This window comes from Macrotis lagotis, chromosome 1 (genome assembly GCF_037893015.1).
Source record: "Macrotis lagotis isolate mMagLag1 chromosome 1, bilby.v1.9.chrom.fasta, whole genome shotgun sequence".
Lineage (NCBI taxonomy): Eukaryota > Metazoa > Chordata > Mammalia > Peramelemorphia > Peramelidae > Macrotis > Macrotis lagotis.
Window position 1 is genome coordinate 861,571,706 of NC_133658.1, and position 27,265 is coordinate 861,598,970.

At 39.5% G+C, this 27,265-nt stretch overlaps 1 pseudogene; it reads left to right on the forward strand.

The window, feature by feature from the left end:
• Positions 1-20,696: 20,696 nt before the first annotated feature.
• On the forward strand, positions 20,697-21,819 carry LOC141508232 (ankyrin repeat and SOCS box protein 13 pseudogene; annotated as a pseudogene).
• Positions 21,820-27,265: the final 5,446 nt, after the last annotated feature.

The following is a 27,265-nucleotide window of genomic DNA, read 5'->3' on the forward strand; positions in this document are numbered from 1 at the left end:
ATTTTAATTGTTTATTATCTATTCTTTGCTTTACTAAGATATCCCATGTCCAATAACTAACTAGACTAGTGGAATATTGGGACTCATAAGCTCTTGAATAAATAGTTGACTCAAATACCTCTGGAATCCTGAATATATCAGTAGGCTGCTGTATATTTACATATATTCACAACTAGACAGTCAAGGAATGAGTTGTGCATTGAGTGCTATGGGGCAAAAAAGGAACTTAAAAATATAAACTCACCACAGAAAATTCACATTTCAATTAAGGATGAACCCACACATTAGAATGGGATTTCCCTGAGGGCAAGAACAGTTTAATATTTTTGTCACTATATCCACTTGCCAAGCATAACATCAATGCTTGATAAAATTTTTGTTGAATTGAATTAAGAAACAAGGCAATTTTATAACATAATAGCTATTATACAATGAGCTAAATTGTGTGGCACAAGTGATTAGAGAACAAGACAGAATAGAACAAGTTCCTAATTATATGAAGCAGACAGTAAATGCAGAATATGTTAGAAAAGGAAATGGTCAGTTCATTCACAGTTCTTTGAAAAAATAATAACCCAGTTTCAGTATATATAGTAATTTATGTATAATATCTAAGTAATAGGAGTATGGAAAATACCCCAAAACTTCTTATTCTCTATCTCTGTGAGAATCTACTCAGGGATCATGTTCCGGATAGTTGACTTGGCTCAGCCCCCACCTACTAGAAACTTCTATTTGGATCTAGCCATTTTATATCATTCAATCTTCATTCATAGGAAAAACAAAACAATCTACTTAAAGTAGTGACATTGAGAAAACAGTAAAGGCTAAACAGCATAAAGGATGGTGAACTCATTCATTGTTCTTGCCTATGTGAATATGGGCACACACCCACACTCCTTCCCCATTATTTTCTCTTCCAACCATTTAGAATCCATTCCAGGCCAGCAGGACCATTAAAAAGTTATCACTAACTGGGGCATACTTTCCCTTGCTTCTCTTTCATTCCTTCCCAGGGCCCAGGGCCACCTAGAACCCATCTCACTCACATACTTGAATGAGATGGAAGTAACCATCTTTTTTTTTCTTTTCCGTGAGTTGAAAGATCACCACCATCAAGTCTTTTCTTTTTTTTAAGGATTTTTGCAAGACAAATGGGGTTAAGTGGCTTGCCCAAGGCCACACAGCTAGGTAATTATTAAGTGTCTGAGGTTGGATTTGAACTCAGGTACTCCCCCAGGGCCAGTGCTCTATCCACTGAGCCACCTAGCCACCCCACCACCGTCAAGTCTTAACCATCTACCTTTCCATTGAGTCTTTAGATCCTCCAGACCTTATCCTGGACCCATCTTTGTTATCTCACCTACCCATGCAACCTAAGGACCAATGGCCATAGCCATTTTCCTCTACCGCTGCTACATACTTAAGACTTCTAAGTCTTTCCATTCACCTTCAGCTGAATTTTATTTTATGAATTGTTTTCCCCCAAAGTTTTACTTTTTCTTTTTGTATCTCTAGAGCTTTACATATAATTGTTGTTTGTCCTTCATTCTCAAAGAAAATGGTGACATCAGGGAGATGATGCCTTGACATCAAGTGAATTGAATTTCAGTGAGGTGTGCTGTGTTAAGGCACCAGCCTCACTTTCTCCTCCAGAGCCATCTGGGTCCAGTGGCCAGATATGGATCAGGACAACTGGAGATGGTCTTGGATGCGAGGCAATCAGGGTTAAGTGACTTGCCTAGGGCCACCTAGTAACACTTTTCCTTCACTCATCCCTGGATTCTGGTAGTTAGGGCTGCTAGTCCTTTACTCCTGTTCTCCACCACAGTACTTCACGCTTGGGTGAAGAGAAGTCCCAGAAAACAAATGCACAGGGACAACTAGGTGGTACAGTGGATAGAGCACCGGCCCTAGAGTCAAAAGGACCTGAGTTCAAATCTGGCCTCAGACACTTAATAATTACCTAGCTGTGTGGCCTTGGCCAAGTCACTTAACCCCATTGCCGTGCAAAAAGAAAAGAAAAGAAAAGAAATGCACATTAGATGATGTACTCTGTCATGATTCTGATACCTTCTTGCATCACTAACAAAAGTCAGAATTCTTCCATCTTTGTGTCCTAGATGGATATAAATACTCTATGATTCCCTAGTCAGCAAACTCTCAAACATGGACTAGGAAAAATAAATTAAAATAAGTAAAAAATTAAAATTAAAAAAAAATAAAACCACTTTCAATACCAGCAATTTATATCAAAACCACACAGGCTATTTATTGAGAGAGATTTCTCCTAGGGCAATTGCTTCCTCTCCTCCATGTTCTTTGTCCCAGTGTACTTTTTGAAACATCTAAGTTTGTGCTTATTTAATCAGAATCCACACTGTGGTAGCATCATGAGTCAATATGCAATCTGTTGTTGACTTACTCTTCATCACCCCATTTGGTATTTTCTTGGCTAAGACACTAGAGTAGTCTACCAATTTCTTCTCTAATTCATTTTATAGCTGAGTAAACTAAGGCAAATGGTTAAGTGACTCCTCTAGGATCATACAGTTAAGTGTCTGAGGCCAGACTTGAGGTCAGCTACTCTTGACTTCTATCAACTGGACCACCCAGCTACCTCTGATGTGTTCCTTACCAAGACAGAAAAACAGAGACAGAGACAGATAGAGACAGAGGTTTGGAATGTGGACCCCATCCTCTCCAATCTGAATACTTGGGAAAAATTAAAGTGTCTGTCTCCAAAGATGTATATAGTGACGAAAGGCACAGCAACTTGATAAAAACAAGAGAGAAGAGAGAGAGAGAGGAAAAGAAGTCAAGGACTGAGGTAGTTTGCCCTCACTTTGCATGAGGCAGGTGACCAAGTATATTAGGTCTTGGCCTCACCTTCCCAAGAAGTTAATGAAGCTTCTGGCAACTCAATGGAGCAGCAAGCACCTGGAGAAATAGTCCAAAGTTAAAGATAGAGAATAAATAATGTGATCACCACCAGTACCACCCCTATCTTCCCCTTTCCTCAGGAGGGAGAAGTAAGCCAAAAGAGGATGGAGCAGACAGTCAAAGGAGCTGGGATAATAAGAATTTAGACAAATCTTGAAATCATTGGATCTCTGGATAAATACCAAATTCAAAATCAGAAAACTTGAAGTTCAAATCTTGATTACTACTGTGATCTTAGGCAATTCAATTGTCCCTCCTGGGTCTCAGTTTCCTACTCTGTAAAAAAAGTGGGTCAAATGGGAGAATTTCAAAGACCTTTTTCAGCTCTAAATCTCAGACCTCATGATGTCAAGTGGCTGGACATTCAAAAATTCCTGTTTTATTTTCCTCCTTTTAATTAAAGCTTCTCCTAGAATACTTGTCAATTGTGTGCTTCTAGGGGGGTAGAATGGGGCTACTATGTGTATAGGTTTCTAGATTCCCTGAGTAGAAGCTAAAAGCTAAGAGGGAAAGAAAATCACTTCTAGCATTCACAGACTAGAGTAGTCAAGAGTCAGCCTCAGAGGCCCAGATTCTATGCCTCTGCCATTCACATGCAATGACAACTAGTAGTTATACTGGAGAAGGAAATGGTAGACCATTCCAGTGTTTTTTGCCAAGAAAACCCCAAATGGAGTCACAGAGGATTGGACAAAACTGAAATAACTAAACAGCAACAACAGAAAATATCTATAAAGCACTTTTAAGATTTGCTAAGCTTTCTATAAAAATCTCATCTGAACTCTGCAACAACCCATTTAACAAATAAGAAAATTGAGACAGAGGTTAAAGTAATTTGCCCAGAGTCATCCAGCTGGTAACTATATGAGACTAGATCTGAACTCAATCTAACCTGTCTCCAGGTCTAGTGCTCTATCTATCCATCCATCATACCATCAGCTTGGTGATGCACTGAATATTGCACTAGTCCTGGAGTCAGGAAGAGCTGAATTCAAATCTAGCCTCAGACACTTAACACTTACCAGTTATGTGACCTTGGGCAAGTCACTTAAGCTTGACTGCCTCCCATCCAGGGCCATCTCCAGTCATCCTGATTCTTATCTGGCTGCTGGACCCAGATGACTCTGGAGGAAAAAGTGAGGTTGGTGACTTAGCATAGCACCCCCTCACTCAAATCCAATTCATTTGTATGTTATGGAATCACCTCCCTGATGTTGTGTTCTTCTTTATGAATGAAGGACAAACATCATATCACCCTACTGCTTCTATATACTAGAATGTATGTTGATCCAAGATATCACTCTTGTCCATGTCTTCCCACAAACCTTCTAGTTCATTCAATGCGCTGAAGGTCTTCCTTTTAAGTCACTTAATACTCTGTGGAGGGAAAAAAAATCCCACTACAAGAATCTCTATGCTTTGCTCACATTATCCATCCTTTTCTCTTGCTGACCTGCCCCATTTTCTGCTGATTATCTTTCCTATCTTTCATGTAAGCAAGCCATCATTGGTAATGTGCTACAACCTATTTTTCTCCTACTATTTATCTCTCCATTGCCCTTTGGGTCACTTGCAATTTTGATTCTTTAGAGATAGTAGCATTCCCTGATTCACAGTTATATACTGATATTTTTAAATGGAGGGGGGGAGGGGAAGGTTCTTTTTGTTTCATAGAATAGCTTGGAATTGTTAAGAGTTCTACGTGATTTCCCCAATGTCAGGCAGCCCACTTTCTGCTTGCTCTATTTACTGATTATCCATCAGCAGTATCTCTGCAGGATACAGTTCAATGGGCTATCTGTTTAGCTGTCTATCATAATTTGAACCACCTCTATGACAATGGTGAATGCCTTTCATCATCCTCAATTTGCAACTTAACCTCTCTCCAAAGTTGCAGATGATCTCTTAGTTGCCAAATCTATTGGCCTATTCTCAGTCCTGAGCCTCCCTTTGCCTTTTTGAAGTCTTCAAGGCTGCCAATCACCTTTTCCTTCAGGATTAGCTCCCCTCTCTAGGTTTTTGTGACACTGTTTCCTACTAGTTCTCCCATCTGCTGACTGTTCTTTCAGTCTCCTTTGCTAGATCTTTATCTAGGAGATGCCCTCTAACCAGAGGCATCCCTCAAGGCTCTATCCTGAGTCTTCTCCTCTTCCCCCCACCCATACTAGACTGTCTTACCTGGTGACTTCAACAACTCCTGTAGATTCAATTATCACTTTGCAGACAATGCTCAAAATTTTAAATTCAGGTCTTGTTGCTGTTTGTTCTTTGTTTTGGTAAGGGCCAATGACATCAAGGGATGATGTCTTGATTTATACATGATTTGGATTTAAGTAAGGCAGAGTTGAACAAAAATTCAAACCTAATCTCTCTGTTGAGTTGTAGTCAGATATCCCCAGCTGCCTCTTGTTCATCATAAATATCTCAAATTCAATACCTCCAAAATAAGTCATTGTCTTCTCCAGGAACTGCATACCACCCTCACCACGTTTTTCCATACTTCCTTATCCCTCTTGATGGGACCTCCATTCTCTCAGCATCCAAGGCGCACAACCTCAATGCCATTTTTCACTCTTCATTCTCAGTCCACATGGCCATTCTGTTACCAAATTTTGTTGTCTCTACCCTCACAACATTTCTCGTATCTATTTCCTCATCACCACACTGAGAAGACCTTAGGTCAGACCCTCATCACCTGTAACCAAGGGCATTGCAATAACCTTCAAATAATATCTCAGGTAACCCCTTCCAACTCTAATCTAGCCTCCTCTCAAGGTCAATTATGAATCCATGTCCCACACCCTACCTCCACCTAAGGAGTTTCAGTGTCTTCTTATGACCTCCAAGAGCAAACAGAAAATCCTCTTTTTGATATTAGAAGTTCTTCACAGCTTGACTAACCCCTTCCTACCTTTCCGATCTTTTCACATCTTATTTCCCTCCATTGTACTCTGCAACCCATCCTCACTGGTCATTTTGTAATTCTTTGAACACAACATATTAACTCCAGGCTCCTTGACTTTTCACTGGCTGTTCCTCAAGCCTGGAGAGCTCTGCCCCACCTCACTCTCACTTCCTAGCTTCCCCAGTATCCTCCAAGAATCAACTTGAATTCTCCCTTTTTCAGAAGGCCTTGCTTCACCACCACCATCCCAACTCTCCCCTTTCAATTTAGTCCCTATTCTGTTATGTAGTTAAATATCTAAATGAATGTGAGCTACCTGAGAGCAGGGCTTGGTTGGGGGTGGGGGTTGGTGTTGGGAGGTTTGGGAGGTTTTTGCCTTTTTTTTTAACCCTATTACTTAGTACAGTGACTGACACACAGTAGGTGCTTAATACATTCTTCTTGACTAAATTATTTTGTGCTTTGCTTATGATGAACAGGAGGGTCATCAACCATACTTCTCTTTGTTGATGCATCTATCCACCTATCTAATAGACTAGTGGGAGAGTATCATGCCACCTAACCCACTGTATCTAGTTCCCCCCAGATCATGCTTCACATCCCATTCTGGAAACCAGGATGTCCCCTTTGAAGACGTCTTGCCATCTTGCCATCTGTCCTGATGCATACACATCACTGCCTTCCCCTGCCCTTTCTCCCACTTTCCACCTCTTTCTCTTGCTTTGAGAATCGTAATTAAACCAAGATTCCAATTGCTACTGAAGAGGATGGGACAATGAGCTGCTCCATGGTCATTCCCAATCCCTGTAATTCCCTAGACAAGGGGAAGCTCAGTGGTGCAGTGAGTAGAGCACCAACCCTGGAGTTAGGAGGATCTGAGTTCCAATCCAAGCCTCAGACACTTACCAGCTGAGGGACCTTGGGCAAGTCTCTTAACCCTGATAGTCTCCCATCCAAGGCCTTCTCCAATGTCCTGATCCTTATCTGGACACTGGACTCAGATACTGCAGGGGAAGAGAACAAGGCTAATGACTTAGCACAACACTCTCTCATCAAATCCAATTCACTTACATCTCATGGCAGCATTTTCCTGATGTCAAGGTCTTCTTAGAGATGAAGGACAAACAAAAACTCCCAGACAAAAGCTCTCTGCCACAGCCCTAAGTCTCCCTCTATGTATTGTTTTCCCCATTAGAAGAGAAGTTTCTTAAGAGCAGAGACTGTCTCACTTTTGTATTTCAATCTATAAGTAGATGTCTAACAAATGCTTTTTCATTCACTCATTTAGCTTATCATATTTGTGGAAGACATCTCTTAGAGAATGATCTCTAAGGCTGAATTGTTATTTTTTTTCAGCAAAAAATATCTACAGTGGAATTTTTTCCCTGAAAATCTGGGGTAATTGGAGAATCACAAAAAATAGTGTGTTGTAGAAAATCATCTGCAAAGGCCTGACTGTTCCCTTCTCATACAGCAAGTGGGTGGAATAGCAGATAGAGCACTGGGGTCAGGAAGTCCTGACTCTAAATCCAACCTCAGATATTTACCAACTATGTGATCCTGGGCAAGCCACTTCATCCCTATCTGTCTCAGTTTCCTCATATGTAAAAGGAGGCTAGTAATAACAGCACCTACCTCCCAGGATTATTGTGAGGATCAAATGAGATAATAATGGCAAAGTGCTTAGCATGGGGCCTGGTTCATAGTAAATGCTATATAAATTTTAGTTATCATCATCATCATCATCATCATCAAGAATGCTCTGGATAGAATAATATAAATATAGATATAGATAGAATAAATACAAAATGTTATGAAAATGAGAAAGTAAAACTATGGATTGTTAATTATTGATGCAGTTTCCCTTCTCAATAGTAACTTTTTCCTTTTTTTCTAATGATTCAATATCAGTCATCCTTTCAGAAATATGAACTTTGAACAAAGACCAAAGACTATTACTGTCAAATTAGTAAAAAAGAAAAAAGCATTATATTATTATGTAATTTTACTATCTCATACTTTATTTTTCTTCCTTAAGGATATGATTTCTCTGTCATCACATTCAACTGAGATCAATGTATAACATGGAACCAATGTAAAGACTAACAGAATGCCTTCTGTGGCGGGGGAGGGAAGCAAGAATTGGGGGGGGGACTGTAAAACTCAAAATAAAATCATTCTTAAAAAAATATCAGTCATCCTTTCAAAAATCTTGAAAACTGGGGCAGCTAGGCAGCACGATGGATAGAGCATTGATCCTACAGTCAGGAGGACCTGAGTTCAAATTTAAACACAGACACAATAATTACCTAATTATGTGACCTTGGGCAAGTCACTTGAACCCATTGCCTTAAATAAATAAAAAGAAATAAAATAAAAAGTTTTTAAAATCTTAAAAGCTAATACTTCCAATATTCTTAAAGCAGTGTCTAATCTAGTTGCTCCCCCCAACCCCCAGTTCCCCTTCATCTTCTTTTCCACTGTCTTGAACAGTATATCAGAGACCCAGATTTTAGAATCCAACTGAAGTGGCCCCACTGTTGTTGTTAAATCAAATAGTCTGTTAAAAAAATACAAACCCATTTTTCCATTGTCACATTGTTTATTGTCCTCCTTTCAGTTCTGCCATTAAATGTGGTTGGAATAGTCCAGCTTAATTGAGTTTTAGGTTAAGCTTTCTGAAAACTCATTTTCCCCCCACTGCTTCTCATTGTTTTGTGAGGTGATGCTATTTCACCATTTTCCTCCATGAGGTTTTACAAAGCAGTTTGTATTTTAATTGCTATGTTTCTTTCCTTGGCAAGGAGAAAAATTCTTGATGGTTGAATTATATATGTGTGTCTATACGTATATATGTATCTGTATTTGTATATATGTGTGTGTGTGTGTGTAGATATATAGGTATGTATATATGGATGTGTGTTTATGTAGATATATAGGTACATATATGGATGTGTGTTTGTGTATATCCTACGCCCTTTTATATAGAAGTTGCTTTAAATCACTTCACCTTCCAAAGGAAATGGAGATTGTCTACGTCAAAGTCTTTTTCTTTATCCATTTTCCTTTCTTTCCAGATTGATATTGTGTTCAAATAGGTAGGTTGGAGTTGTCATTACACACTGTATTTTATAATTTGTGGTTTATTTTAACTTTCATTCTAACAAGTTGATGGTCCACATAGAGACAGGTGATTTGGAAATTACTCCCAAATTGATATTTAGTAATTTTCTGTCCATTAAGTTATAATCAATTTTATGTTTTTGTGTTGGGTGTTCTCTATAACCAGTACCTTTCAACTCTATTCATGATACATAGACTCAAGAGTCTATATTATAATTTTGCAGCACTGGATTTGGAGTCAGAAAACATAGGTTCTATTCCTGATTCAGTTCCTTCTTAGTTTTGTAATGTGGACCAACTACTTCCCCTCTGTAGGCCTCAGTTTCCTCATTTGTTAAATGAAGGAGACTGGGCTAGACAACTACAAAGTCACTATCTATACTTTTATGTTATGCTTCCAGTTATATTTCTATGACTCTATGGCTCCTATCAATTCTGTAAGATTTAGCCTCTTTTATTTCTTAATCTCGACCACACTTTTCAATATGCTTCTTGCCATCCTCCCCTCTACATTTCAGTGAAGTCAATACACACTAAAGTGAGTATTGACTTATTCTGGAGGAGCTCAAGGAGATCTTTCTCTACCTTCTCATTCTTTTACAACAAATATTAAGGTATAAGTATCAATTCTCTTTATTATTGGGGGGGTTTTGCTTATTTTCATCATTACTGCTTTGTAATTTATTCTTCTGGACAACAGACAGTGCCATACTGGAAATCTTTTCATTTTGGTGAAACTCAATAAAACATGTGCTTCATCGATGGAGCTAGGTGATGTGATGGGGATAGTAGAGACTAAATGACAGAATAAAAGGAAATTCCATCACCTATAATATAATGTCATCCACATTCCATGATGAGGCATCCAGATAGAACTTTTGTGACTACATGTAGAGAAAGACATGGGGGTCAATTTGAGTTTATATTTCTTGATCCCCAAAAAGAAATTTACAGATCTTTGAAAATTGTCTTCATGCAAAGCCTAGGTCAAAGTGTAGAGTTCAGCAGATCCCTAATAAATTTTTTGGAATTAATGAATTTTATCCTGGGAACTGTCAATCCATCCTTTCCCATCTCCAACATTCCAATTTTTTGCCTTAGAGATCTGTCTAAAAGTATCTCCATGCAAATAAATAACAAAAATAGAATAGGGAAAGGATTAGAACTAGATAGCAAAACTGCTCCTTGGAAGCAATTCTGAAAAAATAATTATACTGAACTATAGCCTCAGACCTGATTCCATTTTTCCAAGGCCAAAGTTATTCTGTCAATTTTTCCCCATAATGTAGGACTAATGGGAATGGAATGAACAATTCTGCCTACCATAACATCCCAAAATCTTCTCCAGGTTTTTACACTGGGGACTGTATGATGCCTTCTATGAAACAACAGCTACACACTCTATTCCCTGTATTCTACTACACACAGCCCATCTCCTGTGCCCCATCACATATAGACCATCATCCATATTATCATATATATATATATATACATATATATATATCAGATCGCCTGCACTGTCACCCAGCATCAACACTCCACAACCTGTACCCATTAACCACATCCCATTGTCTATATTTTGTTCCCCATACCCCATCACTTGAACTGTCATCTATATCACTGTACTGTCATCACCCTTTCTTCCATATCACCTGTACTATCAATCATACCCTATCATCATTTGCACTTCATTACCTGTACTTCTTTATTCACACCCTGTCACCCTTATGCCATCACCAATACTTTCACTCATATTTCTTTGCCTGTATCCTGTCACTTGTACCCCTTTACCTATACCCCATCATCCACAGTCCATTACCTGAACTCCATCATCCACTCCTTGCCACCATCATTCCATCACCTCCACACTCCATTTCCTGCACTCCATCACTCATATTCCATCACCCCTACTCCTTTGCCCACTGTATTCCATAGCTTATCATCTGCAATATGGCATTTGTACTCCATCACTTAAAGCCTACAACTAAGATCTTTTCAACCATACTATCCTATAATGTGAAATTATGGACAGACATATTTAAGCTTGCTATTCAAAGAGAAACTTCCTATCAGGACCATCTAAAATTGAAGTGCATTACCTCAGGAGAGAGTGAGCTTCCCAGTATTAGTGGTTTTTGAGCCTTCATTGTTATCTCCTTGTTGGGGAGGCCAAAAAAGGGAATCCCTGTTTACAGAAAAGTTTGACAAGGTGACATCTGAGATATCTCATATCTTCCATCTCTTATGTGATTCTCAGATAAAGTCATCAAAGATTGACCATTAATAGTACCTCTCAGCATTCTCTTCTCCCTTTCAACCACTTTAGCCCATTCTTTATCATTCATGGTTCCACATCCAGTGAGACATGGTTATATTTTTTTTAGAATCATATCAATCTGTCAATGAGCATTTTATAAATGTGTAACTACGTACACTATGGGGATCCAAGTATGATGAATAAAACAATCCCTATTGGTAAAGAACTTTTACTCTGAAAAAGACAAGCAAGCACCTCTGTAAATATACACAGTATACATATAGAGTGAGCAAATAAAAGTATCTACAGGTAATGAAATACAAAGTCATTTAAGAGGGAAGGCATTAGCAGTTGGAGAGATTGAGAAAGGCTTCATGGAGAAACTGGTCTGTGTTGTGTTTTAAAGAAAGAAGACTGGGGCGGCTAGGTGGCGCAGTGGATAAAGCACTGGCCCTGGAGTCAGGAGTACCTGAGTTCAAATCCGGTTTCAGACACTTAATAATTACCTAGCTGTGTGGCCTTGGGCAAGCCACTTAACCCCATTTGCCTTGCAAAAACCTAAAAAATTAAAAAAATTAAAAAAAAAAAGACATCCAGGCAAAGGAAGAAAGAAGGTGAATAGGATGACCAGTTCAGGACACAGAGATAGAAAATGGAGCATCTATTGCTTGAAGAAAGTCACCCTCAGAAGGATCACAGAATGGGTAGAAACAATGTCCATTGAGGTTGGAAGGATAGTTAGGGCTGGGGTTAAAATGTTTTCAAAGACAAACATGAAAGTTTATATCTGATCTTAGAGGCAATAGGAAGCCACTGGTGTTGAGTAGGGGAATCAGATGCACTGTCAGATCTATATTTATAGAAAGTTACTGAGACTACTGTATTCAGGATGGATTAGAATTGTGAGAGACTCAAGGTAGGGAGACCAAAGAGGAGACTGCTACAGTAATTGAGGCAGGTGATGAAGTCTGACACTAAGGAGGTAACTATGAATGGAGAGAAAGGCAGATGTGAAAGAAGTAAAATAATCACATCTGACAACTGATTGGATGTATGGATTAGGGGAGTCCAGGATAAAACTAATGTTATGAATTAGGGAGGCTGGAAGGAGATGGTACCATCTTCAGAGATAGGAAAGTTTGGAAGGGAGGTGTTTTTTCTTTTGGCCATGTTTAATTTGAAATGTGTCCAAGTCATTCAGTGCTAAATGATCCCCAGGTGATCCTTGGGGAAAGACTGAGTCAGGACTCATTTGAATCATCTGCAATATAGCAGATAGCAATAAATGACAATAAAAAGATAGCAATTAAATCCATGGGAGCTGATAAGGTTTCCAGGAGAGAGAGCTTAGAGTACTAGTAACTTTAGTTGTAATTATAATTTTAAAGATAGAAGGATAATTTAACCCAGTCCCTTTCCCATTTTACAGATAAGGAAACTGAAGTCAAAGTGTTTTAAGGTAAAACTCCTTACAGGGAATGTCAGAGCTAGGACGCTAGTCTTTCCTAAACCTCTGGTCCCCAGGGCTCAGCAGATCACCAAGGCTAATTCCCCATCTGGTCTCTACATGTCTCCCCATGCTAGCCAGCAGCATCATTCACATCAATTCCTCGTCAACCACATTCCTTATGGTCACACACCTGGACATCCCTCCACACCTGCATTCACACCTCAATAGAGCTTTGGACGCCTCTGAGGACACACATCACCTTCTGTTTTACTTTCTATTTCCCTGATTGGAAGTTGCAGGTTCTATTTTTTTTAAGGTGGCAGGATCTCATTTTAATTTTCTGTGGCAGGAACCCAATTTTTCAAGAGATAATTATAATAATTAAAAATTCTGTTATCGGCTAAAGTAAAAGAATGCAAAGCATGTAGCAGAAGCTGAAGAGGAAACAGGCAGCAGGCAGTGAGTTTTCTGATAATGAGATCTATCTCAGAAATTTCCCCAAATCCCCATGATAATTCCAGGACATTTTCTCCAAGGGGAGGAAACATTTGCTCATTTTCCAAGAACTACTCCATCTTACAAGGTCATTGCCACCCACTCAGTGGAGAAATGTCTAGACACAATCAGCTTACATAGGAAAATTGGCAGAGACCTGGGTGCACAGAGGCCATGGTGATCCACTGACCTTTAAAGACCAGAGGTTTTGAAAGGACTGGAGGAAAATCTCATTGGGTTGTACTGACATGAATAATCAAAACTGGGTCAATAAAGCAGGGTTTACAGATAATAGGAAAAAAAGGGGAGAGCCTAGAGACAGGTATAATAGCCATTTTTCTGTTGCCTGTTCTAATAAGAATTGGTGTCCGAATGGGCAAGAACCTTTTGGGTTTTTTTGTCCAACCCATGCCAAGGCAGAAATTCCATCTGTAACAAGTGGTGAAAAACTGTTTAAAGACCACCAGTAACGGAGAGTCCAAGTACCTCCCAAAGTAACCCATTCTAATTTGGGACAGTTATCCTGAGGGAATCTTCCTCAAAATGAAATGGAAGGCCACTCCCACCCCAAGCCTGGGAGGGTATCCTAAGGGACAGTCCTATGGTACTGTATTGTCTGATGGTTCTCTGAACCCTGGTGCAGTCTACCTGCATAAGTAGAAAAGAAACTTCAGATTAGGAATGGCAGAGAAGTTCAAGAGAGAAGGGTGAGAGGCACTTGCCAACTTGTGAATGACAGATAGGAGATTTCCCCAGAGCCATAGTCACGTAAAGAAATCAGTCCCCCAATATGCCTCTGGATTTCCAGTGACTACAGCCCAAGAGACTAGTAAAAACTAACTCCCCCCAGATAAAAATCCTTCTCTCTCTGCCCCCAAGGAGCTCATTTACTTCTAGGTATTTATTTATCTATTCTAATATGCATAAATTCCTCTGATTTCTGTTTACTGCTTACTTTGATAAAGCGGTTTACTAGCTGTTGTGGTGTGTGTGTGTGTGTGTGTGTGTGTGTGTGTGTGTGTGTGACCAGTATTTGGTAGCTAGGATCTAAACTGCCAAAAATAAATGACATTTTACCCTCCTCCTTAGAATATACAGAAAGTATCTTTTATTCTAAACCCTGAAAGAGACAGCATCAAACCCCAAGACTACAAATATTTGAAGTATGGCAGACAGACTTTAGTGCAGTCCTCCTCTTGGAGACAGCAGATTGAAGACTTTAATACTATTCTAGCTATATCTTCTCTTCTAGAGGTTAAATATTCCCTCTGCTTCAATCGATCCTTGGTTGGTATGGTTAAGCACCTACTATGTGTTATATGCTAAACTCTGAGTGTTCTTGGTCTCATGGGAAGACAAAATGAAAATAATTACGAACAGACAAGATAAATACAAGTTAAACTGGAGGAACTCTGAGAAGGAAGGCTCTAGTATTAAAGGACTTCAGGTACAGAAGGTGGGGTTTTAACTAGAGTCTTGAGGAAAGTCAAGAGGTGGAGTTGATCAAGGAGAGATTCCAAGTATGGGAGATAAGCACTGTGTCCATTGTGGGGAACAGCAAGAAGTCCAGCATCCAAGAAGGTTGGTGTCCTTGGATCAGACCATGTGTGGGGAGCAGTAAGGTATACGAATATTTGAAATGGAGGAAAAAGGAGATTATGAAATATTTTAAAAGTCAAACAGAAGATTTTATATTTGATTTGAAGGTACCAGGGTCCCACTGGTTTATCTGTCACCATTACTCTTACCATCTCCATCACACTCCTTTTGAAGGGCTCCAGCTTGTAAAAATCCAGGGGTATAGAAGAGATGAAAACTATTCTGTGTGAGATCTGAGGAAGAAGAAGTCATTCCCAACAATGTCCAGGGTCCACAGTCAGGGAAAATAGGTGGGAGAAAGGTCTTTTGGAAGGAGCTCCAAAACTGAACTGGAGGAGGGGCTGATGGAGGAAATGGAAAAAATCTGAGAGGACACTATTTGGAGAAATTGGATTTGCAGGGAGCAGAGTAGGGGTCAGAGGTTAGGGGAACCCGGGGGGGGGGGGGGGGGGCTGAAGGGATATTATGGAGAAGTAGGCACTATAAGGAGGTGACCCTGAGGAAAAATATAAAGGTGTAAGGGAACTAAAGAAAGGCTGAAGGAACACAAAGGGGAGAGTCTGAAACTCTGGGAATTGTGGTGGAGGGAGTAAGAGGATAGGCTAATTAACAGCTGGCACTTATGTAACAAGAGGGGCATTTAATGCAATGTTTCAGATGTTCCACTTGGAACACCAAGAACCCAGGTTAAAAATCTTGTTTTTAGCAGATCAATAGCTGTGTGACCAAAGGTAAGTCTCTAAACCTCAAACTCCATGTAATTCTGTAGTATTTAATATCTCTTATCTCATTCAATACTCATAATAGCACTCAGGTGCTGTAGAAAATAAAGACATTATTTTTTCTCATTTTATAGATGTGGAAACTGAGGGTCCAAGAGATTAAACGACTTAGTCAAGTCACACAACTAGCAAAGGTGCATGCACAAGTCATCACCCTTATGATGCCATTGGTCTTCTTTGAGAATGAAGGCCCAACAGCAACACAGGTAAAATTCAAATCGAAGACTCTCCTAAATTCAAACTCAGAACACTTCATATTATTTCACTCAAGCTGATTTTATAATCCACTGAGTCTCCAATCTTGTGCCATACACATTGCAGTATGCCTGTGGACTTAAGTTAAATGACAGCACAAACAGGTAGAATTATAAATGACTGGAGCTAGAAAGATTCATTCAATAAGCAATATTTAATTTGGAAAGAGGTCTCCAATTAATTGCCCCAAGTATCTAAGTTCGGCTCTCTCTACTTCTCAGCTGTTTTTGTTCAGTGATTTGGATCGTGATAAAACTGACAATTTATCAGATTTATAGAACACATGAAGCTAACATGTTAAATGACAGAGTCAGACCTCCAAAATAGGGGAACCAATCAATAAGATGAAATTTGATAGTGATAAAGTTCTACAGATGATGCCAATATCACAGTTACAGCAAGATAAGAAAAATAGCCACAATAATGATAGCTAGCATTTATATAGCATTTTAAGTTTTGGAAATTGCTATAGATGTGTTATATAATTTTATCCTCATAACACTGCTTTGAGGTAGATGCTATTATTATCTTCATTTTCACAGCTGAGGAAATTAAGACAGGCAGTTTAATTGATTTGCCCAGGGTTACAGCTAGTAAGTATGTGAAACAGGATTCAAACTCAGATCTTTCTGACTCCAAGTCCAATGCATTAATTAGCAACTACTTCATTTAGCTGCCTCAATATATATACATCCTGTTTAAAAAAAAGATTGGGAAATTTGATGTACTATGCAGTCAGTATCAGTTAATGATTTAAAATGGCAGCCCCCAAAAAACTTAATGAGATATTAGATGTCACATTCATCATTGGGGATTGGAATGCTCAAGTAGGAAATCAAAAGATAATTGGAATAACAGACAAGTTTGGCCTTAGAGTACAAATTGAAGCAGAGCAGAGACTAATGGTGTTTTGTCAAGATATCTCTCTGTTCATAGCAAACTCTTTTTCAACAACCCAAAAGGTAACTCTACACATGGACATCATCATATGGCAATATCTAAATCAGATTGATTATATGATTATATTCTCCACCTTAAAAATGGAAATCAATGTGGAAAGGGCCTAGAATCAAACTAGAAATTTCTTGAGCCAAGAAGACCAGGGCTCCATTACCATTTTCCCTACTTCATCCTGCCCTGCCCAGGCGTAATTAGATGCCTGCCCAGACACTAGCACAAATGAGAACAGGAACAGAGTCTCTTATAGGTGTAAAAGCCCTTGCCAATTACAAATCGTTATAATTAACAGCTGGCATTTATGTAGCAAGAGGGGCATTTAATGCAATGAATTGGTTGTTGGACTTGGAATACTGAGGTCTAAGACAAAAATCCTGTTGCTAGTAGCTCGATAGCTGTGTAATCAAAGGTAAGCCATTTCCATACAAAGGTGGGGAAGCTCTAATTTATTTTTTTTATTCTCATTTTTTTACAAATTTTTTTTACATTAATAAAATATTCTTGTTTACAAGTAAACAAAATACCCCTCTCCCCATGAATATAGATAGACTTGCTTGGGCAAAAAAAGTAAAGGGGAGAGAAAAAAATTAAAATTAAAAAAAAATAATAGTAATAATTGTAGGTATGGCCAGGTGGCGCAATGCACGAAGCACCAGCCCTGGAGCCACAAGCACCTGAGTCCATATCCAGCCTCGTAAACCCAACAATCACCCAGCCATGTGACATGCAAGCCACCTGATCCCCACTGCCCTGCAAAAACCAAAAAAGAAGAAAAAAGAAAAGAAAAAAAAAGACCCAAAATAAAATAAAATAAAATAGTAATAATAGTAGGGGTGGCTGGGTGGCAGACAGAGCATTGGCCCTTGAGCCAGGAGCACCTGGGTCCAAATCCGGCCCCAGACACCCAAAGATCACCCTGCTATGTGGCCCCAGGCAGGCCACCCAGCCCCACTTGCCCTGTACCCTCCCCCAAATAATAATAACAAAAAATGTGCTTCAGTCTTTGTTCCAACACCAACTCTGTCATGGGTGGATCACATTCTTTATGATAAGTCCATCACAAAAGTTACTTCCATATTTTTCCAATGTTGCCATTGCTGATCGCAACTCCCTCCTTTCTTATTTCTCCACTACCATGTACTCTATTTTCTCTCTCCTTTCACTCTGACTCTGCTGTAGGGTCGCTGAGTGGCGCAGCAGACAGATCCCTGGTCCTGGGGCCAAGAAGCCCTGAGCCCCACTACCACCCCTTAGGCCCAGAATCCACCTGGTGCTATGGTCCTGGGCAGGCCTTCCAATCCCAGCCCCTTGCAAGAAGTAAAAAAGAAAATGTGTTATATCTGAACACTGTCCCCCCATGGTCCATCCTCTCCTCCTTTATTCACATCCCCACCCCTTCCCCCTGCTCCCCCCTCCTTCTTACTCCAGATGTCTATACCCCATTTGAGTATATTTGCTGTTTCCTCTCCTAGCCATCTCTGATGAGAGCAAAGGTTCCTTCATTCCCCCTTGCCTCCCCCCTTCCATATCATTGCAATAGCTCATTGTAATAAAAAAAAAAATCTTATTATGTGAAATATCTTGGACTATTCCCCTCTCCTTTTTCTTTCTCCCATTCCATTTCCCCTTTTTTTCTATTGACTTCATTTTTACACCATATTTTATCTTTGAATTCAGCTTTCTCCTGTGCTTCAACTATAAAAGCTCCCTCTACCTGCTCTATTAACGGAGGTTCATATTGAATATTATCAGTATCATTTTTCTATACATGAAGTGCATCCTCATTAAGTCCCTCATATTTCCCCCCTCTCCTCCAATCTCCATGCTTCACCTGAGTCCTGTATCTGAAGATCAAACTTTCTGTTCAGCTCTGACCATTCCAAAAGGAACATTTGAAATTCCCCTGGTTCATTGAAAGTCCATCTTTTTCCCTGGAAGAGGACATTCAGTCTTGCTGGGTAATTCATTCTTGGCTGCATTCTAAGCTCTTTTGCCTTCTGGTATATTGTATTCCAAGCCCTATGAGCTTCCAATGTAGTTGCTGCTAAGTCCTGTGTGATCCTGACTGCAGCTCCACGATATTTGAACTGTGTCCTTCTGGCTGCTTGTAATATTTTCTCTTTGACTTGGGAGTTCTGGGGAACTTGGCTATAATATTCCTAGGGGTTGGTTTTTTGGGATCTCTTTCTTGGGGGGGGGGGATTGGTGGATTCTCTCCATTTCTATTTTGCCCTCTGCTTCTAGAATATCAGGGCAATTTTCCTGTAGGAATTTTTTGAAAATGATGTCAAGACTCTTTTCCTGATCATGACTTTCAGGTATTCCAATAATTTTTAAATTATCTTTCCTAAGTCTGTTTTCCATAACAGTTATTTTTTCAGTGAGATATTTCACATTTTCTTCTAATTTTTCATTTTTTTTGGTTTTGAAGTATTGATTCCTGATTTCTGGTAAATTCATCAATCTCCCTGAATTCTATTCTTTGTCTGAAGGATTTGTTCTCCTCAGAGAGTTTTCTTATCTCTTTTTCCATCTGGCCAATTTTGCTTTTTAAAGCATTCTTCTCCTCAATAACTTTTTGAACTATTTTATCCATTTGACCTAAGCTGGTTTTTAGCATGCTATTTTCTTCAGCATTTTTTTGGATTTCCTTGACTAAGCTGCTGACTTCATTTTCATGTTTTTCCTGCATCTCTCTCCTTTCTTTTCCCAGTTTTTCTTCCAACTCCCTCATTTGATTTTCAAAGTCTTTTTTGAGCTCTGTCATAGCCTGAGCCCAATTTCTGTTTTTCTTGGAGTCTTTAGATGCAGGAGCTTGTGCTTCCTCATCTTCAGACTGAGTATTTTGATCCTTCTTGGGCTCATTTGCAAAATATTTCTCAATGGTCTTCCTCTTATTTCTCTGCTTGCTCATTTTCCCAGCCTGGGCCTGGTTTTGGGGTGCTTCCTGAGCTTTTGGGACACTCCCACAAGGGTCTCAGTGTGTGAGGCTCTGTCCTCCCTCCAGGTCTGTGAACGACCATAAGTGCCCCCCTCTGCCACAGGGCCGAGGTGGGGGGGGGGGAGCTGTTGTTCTATGGGGGAGGCTGAGACTGGGATCAGGATCTGAATGTGGTCAGAACCCCAGAGTCCTGTTCCAGGGGCAGTGGACAAAGCTAGGCAGTCTTAAGTTCTTTGGCTCTAGAGGGCCACCCCTCTGGTGGGCCGCCCCTCTGACCCCGGGGAGCAGAGCCTTTCTGCTCTTTTCCAGGTTACCTTGAGTAGGAGAACTGCCGCACTGGGTCCCTTTGTGGGTTCTGTCTCTTGAAAGTGTAGTTAGAGTCCTTAGCTTATGAGTTTTTATCAGAGAGCTCCTAAGACTCGATCCCTTCTTGTCGCCATCTTGGCTCCGCCCCCCAGGAAGCTCTAAATAGTCGGTTAAAACAAGACCTGGAGCTGACTGTGACTCAGATCATGAATTTCTTATGGCAAAAATTAGACTTAAATTGAAGAAAGCAGGGAAAACCATCAAACCAAAAAGCTATGACCTAAATAACATCCCTTATGAATATGAAGTGGAGGTGATGTATATGGATTTAAGAGATTGTCTGTTAAGTAGAAGGCCTAAAGATTTATGGACAGAGTTTCACCATATCCTTCAAAAATATCCTGAAGAAAGAGAAAAGCAAGAAACTAAAATGGATGTCTGATGAGACTTCACAAATAACTGAGGAAAGATGGAAAGGGAAAAGGAAAGGAGAAAGGGAAACACATATACAATTGAATACTGTTATTGTTTGTCCTTCATTCTCAAAGAGAACCATGAGGTAATGCCATGATATGCTAGAGAATTGGATTTAAATAAGCCAGAGCTGGGCAAAGTAATCAGCCTCAGTTTCTCCTCTGGAGACATCAGGTCTAGTGGCCAGGTATGGATCAGAAAAACTGGAGATGGCCCTGAATGCAGTGGTAGACCTTGGCTTTTTTAAGTTAAGCCCTTTAATAGGTCTCACTTTGGCTGAAGCAATGCCCATTCACCCAAATGAATAGAATTCCAAAAAATAGTACGGAAAGGTAAAAAGGTTTTCTTAAATAAACCATGAAAAAATAGAAGAAAACAGGGAAAGACAAGAAATCTCTTCAAGAAAATTAAAGCTATCACTCCTCATGTCCCTTTCCCATCCTGACCAAGTGCCAGGCTGCCATGGAGGGAAAGGAGTAAAGGTAGGAAACCCAGTGAACAAGATGAAGTTGCAGAATGCAGGATGATTCCTTTGGAGAAAAATGGTTTCTGGATAAATAGGGCACCTGTTCATGTAGCTGCCCAACAGAGTGAAACCTTACTACTTGAGCAACCAATTTAGAATGGTGTTTGCATCAACCTGGCCACTATGGACTCCATACACCTCTGCATGCTAGCCTTCAGGGTTAGACACAACATGTGAAACTTCTGCTGGTTGTTGGAGCCCAGGTGCATTCCTAGAACTTTGATAGCTGTCCTCCTCTCTATGATGCCTCTCTCTTGGGCTTCATTGAATATGTGAAGATTCAGCTTTCTCATGGGGCAAATATCAGTCTACTATTGTACACTTCATCCTGCTACATGATGCCTATATGAGTGGAAGTTCTGAATGAGTGTGGCTTCCCAACAGTGTTGAGGCTAATCCAGAAACTCATGGCTACCATTTTGGTATCCCATTGGATACTGCCTGTGCAAGGGAGCATGTGGTTACCAAATGTAAGAGCCAATGTGACTGCAGCAAAATTGCATGAGACAACTCTTCATCATACAGCAAAAGTAAAGAACATAGACCTGATTGAGATGCTGGTTGAATTTGGAGGCAACATCTATGTCCCCCCCCAAAATCCCTTCTAATTATACTTGAAGCAGCAGGGTCTCTGCTGAGTATCAGGAAAAGCCACCTTGGACCTTGTCATGACTTTGCAGTATGAGCTTGAGTAGGGCTACTGGTGTCAGAGGGCTTCAGAAAATTGCTAAGTTGAATATTCCTCCAATTACCTTTCATACAATGAAGACAAAGTCATAAAAGACAGAAGTAGTCTTGGGATTTGATCCTATGTTGTTATAATTATTCTTCCCAACATCTGGCAGAGAGAAATGATTTTTGTGTCTGCAGTGGTATTAATACCACATACATTTCCACTTGTCTCTCTGTTCTATCAGAAAAATTATTTCAAGTGTAATAAGAAAGCACTAACTCTTAGCTCTTTATAGTAGACATGTTTCTGGGATAATGCATACTGGAATTTGTACTTTAATCTTATCACTGTCACAGACACCAAGTTAGTGAGTGGAAAGGACTTTGCTATAGTCTGAGCTTCCTTTATTTGATAAATTTCCCCAAAGTGTCTCACAGTACAAAATGTAACTCAGAGCAGAGAGGGAAAGGACAAGTGTGGATCTCTATGGAGACTTCTGAACCTCCCTATCTTTCCCATGCCTGTTAGGAGCTCATGTTGATGTTTGATACTATAGTTAGTATAACTGATTCCATTTAACTTAAATGTTAAACTCTTTAGGAGTTTATGTTTATAGATAAAGGTGGGTTATAATTAAAATGCCCTGGGAAAATTTAAGGGAAATCCCTTTAGATCATTGAAAATAGGACCCTGAAATAACTACTTTATTAATATCTTTCCATTTGCAGAATACACAAAATCCCACTGAGGCTAAAGGGATTTCTGTTTCTCAGGAAGTTTTTTTTATAGGTCTGAGTTATGGAGAATGCTGACTACAGCCTGGTAAGATGCTTGTAATGATTGCAAGGAGTTCAGTTCACTATTAGATTACCTCAAGCTTGAAGACTTGGTGAACAACAGCATACTATTCACACAGGGGAGGGGGAACCCACTGCGTTTATGACTAAAGATTTAGCTTCTTTCATGGTGGTTCCCTACCTCACAGGTAAAGTGAAAATCTTCTCATTTTTGGAAAGTCTTAAAAGTCTAGCTGATTCACTAGTATGGAAAATGATGATAAAGTAAATGCTTTGTTCATATTCAGTCCCCTTCGATTCTAACTGAAAACCTTCTTAAGCAATTAATTCTAAATAACATTTGCACATAATAAAATACCTATAACTTTCTTCAACTTTTCGTCATCCCCAAATCCAGACCAGTAAAAGTTGTCAGTCACATAAAGGGGGGGGGAAGTAAATTAGAGCTATTAAGGAAATATTTCATGCAAAAATGGGCATGATTAAAAACAAAAAAATCTGAGATATTTAAAATGCCAGCAAATTTGGAAAACTCAACCGGGACCACTGGATTGGAAAAGATCAGTATATGTCCCAATCCTAAAGAAGAGCAATACCAAAGAATGTTCAAATTACTAAAGTGGTGTTCATTTCACACACCAGCAAGATTTTGCTTAAGATTAAACTAGGCTTCAACATTTAAACCAAGATTTACCAGAAGAGTCTAGTTTTCAGAGGCAGAGGAACTAGAGACCAAATTGCCAACATTTGCTGAATTATGAAGAAAGCAAGGGAGTTCCAAGAAAACATCTGCTACTGCCTCATTGACTGCACTTGATTATGTGGATAATATAAAAATATGGCAAGTCATCAAAGGGAGCATCTTATTTGCCTCCTGAGGGACCTGTATGTGGGTCAAAAAGAAGCTAGATGAAAATGAACAAATGATTAGTTTAAGGTTGGGAAAGGAAAGTTGAATATACCTTAGTTATTTGACTTGTAAGTATAATACATCCTAAGAAATACCAGAACGGGTGAATCAAAAGCTGGAGTGAAGGTTGACAGGAGAAATATCAACCATCTCAGATATGCAGATGATACCATTCTGAGGGCAAAAAAGTGAAGAAGAATTAAAAAGCTTCTTGATGAGAGTGAAAGAGGAGAGTGTAAAATTTGATTTGAAGTTTAGCTCAAAAAAAAAAAAGCCTAAGATCTTGGCAACTAATCCTATCACTTCCTGACAAATAGAGGGAGAAGAACGGGAAGCAGGATCAACTTTGACATTCTTGGGCTCAAAGATCACAGATAGGATCATGAAAGTAATGAAGATGAACTTGAACAGACATTGGGAGATAGCGGAGAATATAAGGGTCTTGTTTTCTGTGGTCTGTGGAGTCACAAAGAGTTGGGCATGACTGAATAACTGAAAAACAATAAGGAGAAACATAGGGTCTAGAACAAGGGAGGTCATAATGGACCTATAATCTGGCTCAGTCAGATAATATTTGGAGGATCATCAACAATGTTAAAGGTGACAGAGGTCAAGAAGGATAAGAGCTGAGAAAAGGTCATTGGATTTGCCAATTAGGAGATCACTGTCCACTTTAGAGAGACAGGTTCTCTTAAATATTAAGGCAGTAGTTACTGAGCATATGTCTGGATATTTCTGTTCTTCTATAGACCCCTAACAGGTAACACAATTTGTTTAAATCCCTCTTTTCTTACTGGGAGAGTTATTTTTTCTATTAATATACTCAAATAAAAGAGGGCAAAATGGAGAGGAGCTGGCATCTAAGGACTCTTTGGGGCTCTTAATCTACCATGGACATCAAAATTGGGGGGGGGCAGTTATCCTGGAAAGTGATTTCTTTGCAGGGGACACAGGAGAGAGGGGAGATCAAAGAGAGGGAACAGGGTGCTGTTCTCTACACACTTCTACCTTGGCTTGAGGTAATCCTCCATAACCTCTTAACCTGAAGAGACCATGCTCAGGTTAGCTTTCTTCTATTGGATGAGAGTGGGGAGGTGAAAGAAGAATTAGAGGAGATGAAGATGGGAAGAAAATAACAAGGAAATACTGAAAAGAGAAGGAAAGGGGGAGGTGAGATACTAAGAATCCATCAATCAAATCAACAAGCATTTATTAAGTGTCTACTATATTCTGTTGTTATCTTAGTCCTCAGAGTGACAAAAACCAAAAATGAAATAGACCCTGTCCTCAGTGTGCATATATTCTATAGTGGCATATGAGTGTATAAAATAGGAACTGGTTATGTTATTTCATTAGTAGCTTGGAGGGGGCATATCCAGGTGAGAAAATTCCTTCTATCAATGCAAGTCAGTGTCTTCTCTACGAATCACAGTTTCATAAAATTATCTGAACAGAACAAGTAAAATAGTATACATAATGATGACAATATAAATGAAAATAACACACAAAAAGATCGAAAATGAACACTATACAGTTAAAATGACCAAGGTTGGCCAAGGAGAAGAGATTAGAAGATAGGTTTCTTTGTGGAGGTGGGGGACTGTGGAAGTGGATGATGGTAGGTATATAGTCAGATTGTTTTACTGAACTTCCTTTTTTCCCTCTCTTTAAAAATACTCTTCATTATAAAGAAAGACTCCCTGGGGAAGGAAAGGGGAAGGATATATTTGCAAATGAAAGGTATGTAAGCATAAATTATATCAATAAATTATTTTTAATATCAAAAAAAAGAAAAGAAATTGACTAGACCACTGAGACATTAAGTGACTTATCCAGTCTCACATAATTAATGTGTCAGAGGCAAGACTCAAGTTCACCCCTGTCTAGCTCCAGGGTCAGCTCTATCCATTTACCACATTGGCTGTCTTTATATTCATACTGACATTACCCTGATGCAGGGCCTCAGAACTTCTGCAGTGGTCTCACAATGGATCTCCCTACCTCAAAGCTCTCCCCATTTCAATTCATCCTAAACACCATGACTAAAGTGATTTTCCCCTTTTAAAAAATTCAATTTTATTTCATTTTCAGAGCCAAATTCTCTAAAGTGATTTTCCTAAAGTACAGATCTGACCATGTGACTCTTCTACTCAATAAACTCCAATGACTCCCTATTACCTCTAGAATCAACTAGAAATTCTGTTTGGTTTTTAAAGCCTTTCACAATTTAGCCCCTATCACCTTTTGGATCTTATTATCAATTAAGCATCTTCACAGGTTCTATTACCCAGCCAAGTCTTTCTTTTTGCTCTTCCTCCAACATGATAGTCCTATCTCCCACCTCCAAGTTTTTGTACTGGCCATCCCCGATGACTGGAAGATTCTCCCTTGTCATCCACACTACTTACAAAACTCTAGTTCCTTTTAACTTAGCCCAAGAACCACCTTCAATGGGAAATCTTTCTAGACTCATCCTTCCACCTTTTCTGCCAGTGCCTTCAACCTACCCCCAAACACCACAAGCATTTATTTTGTAGAGTACATCATTTTCATACATACATATTGTCTCCTATTTCAAACTGTAAGCCTCAGGAGGGCAGGAAATTTCTCATTCTTTTCTTTGTAGCCCTAGAGCCCACTGCAGTATCTGATACTTGGCAGATATTTAATAAGGACTTATTGAGTGACTGATATTGGGAATCTGTCCTTATTTCATTTCCTAAAATTTCATTAAAAAGGGGTGCTTGGGACTTCCTGCACCTAAAATGACCCATCATTGACATGTTATGTAGAACATCAACCCCAAAGTCAGGAAGGCCTGGGTTCAACTATTTCTAAAATCTAGTATCTGTGTGACCCTGGATAAATGGCATCACCCCTCTATGCCTCAGTTTTCTCACTTATAAAATGGGGATAACATCTATAATACATACCTGTAGTGTTGTTTGTTTGATGAGGAATGGTGGAGCCCATGTAAAACACTATAGAAATTTTAAAACCCCATGTATAAACATGGCAATCATTATTCCTGGTGACAAATGGGAACCTTAGCCACATCTTGCTTCAATCCTTTCTCCCCCTTCAACTCTCCTTACCAGATTGAAAGGAACATAGAGAAGAGGGAGAGGTTGAGTGAAGAAGATAGGGTTCAATAATTGTCACCATTTAAGAGTTTTGCACATTTGACTGTTCATATAAACCATAATCACACTTTACTCAATAAACTTCAATGACTCCTCATTATTTCTGTATCGAAATAGAACTTCTCTGGTTTTGAAAACCCTTCACCACTTGGTTCCAATCTACCTTTCAAGCCTAATTACTCCCATTCATGGACACTACAATCCAGACTAACTGGCCATAAACAACAGCACTGCAGCTCCTCTCACCATGCGTTTACCCAAGCTTCTCCCTCATACTTGGTATGCATTTTCTCCTCACCTTGGTCTTAGAGAATTCTTAGTTTGTTACAGAATTCAGTTCAAGTCACTTCTGTGGGAAACCTTTCCTGATGTCCCCCTCCCAAATATTGCCAGCTCCTTCCCCCATCACTGTCTCCTCACTTCCCAGACTAAATTATCTTGTACCTTTTTTGGTACTTACCTGTATAGCCACCTGCTGTCTCCCTTGACTAGATGACAAGCTTCTAAGGACAGGGACGCAGTCAGTCAATAATTAAGTGCCTATTACAAGCTAAGAAGCAGAGTCAAAGAAAGACACAAACAGTACTGCCTTCAAGAAGCTCACAGTATCATGAGAGAGACAACATGAAAATAGCCAGGTGTATCTAAGATATATGGTGTCAGTGAAAGGTATCTCAGAAGGAAGTCACTAGTAGGGAAGTGAGTGAGAGGCAGGGGACAAGGAAAGGC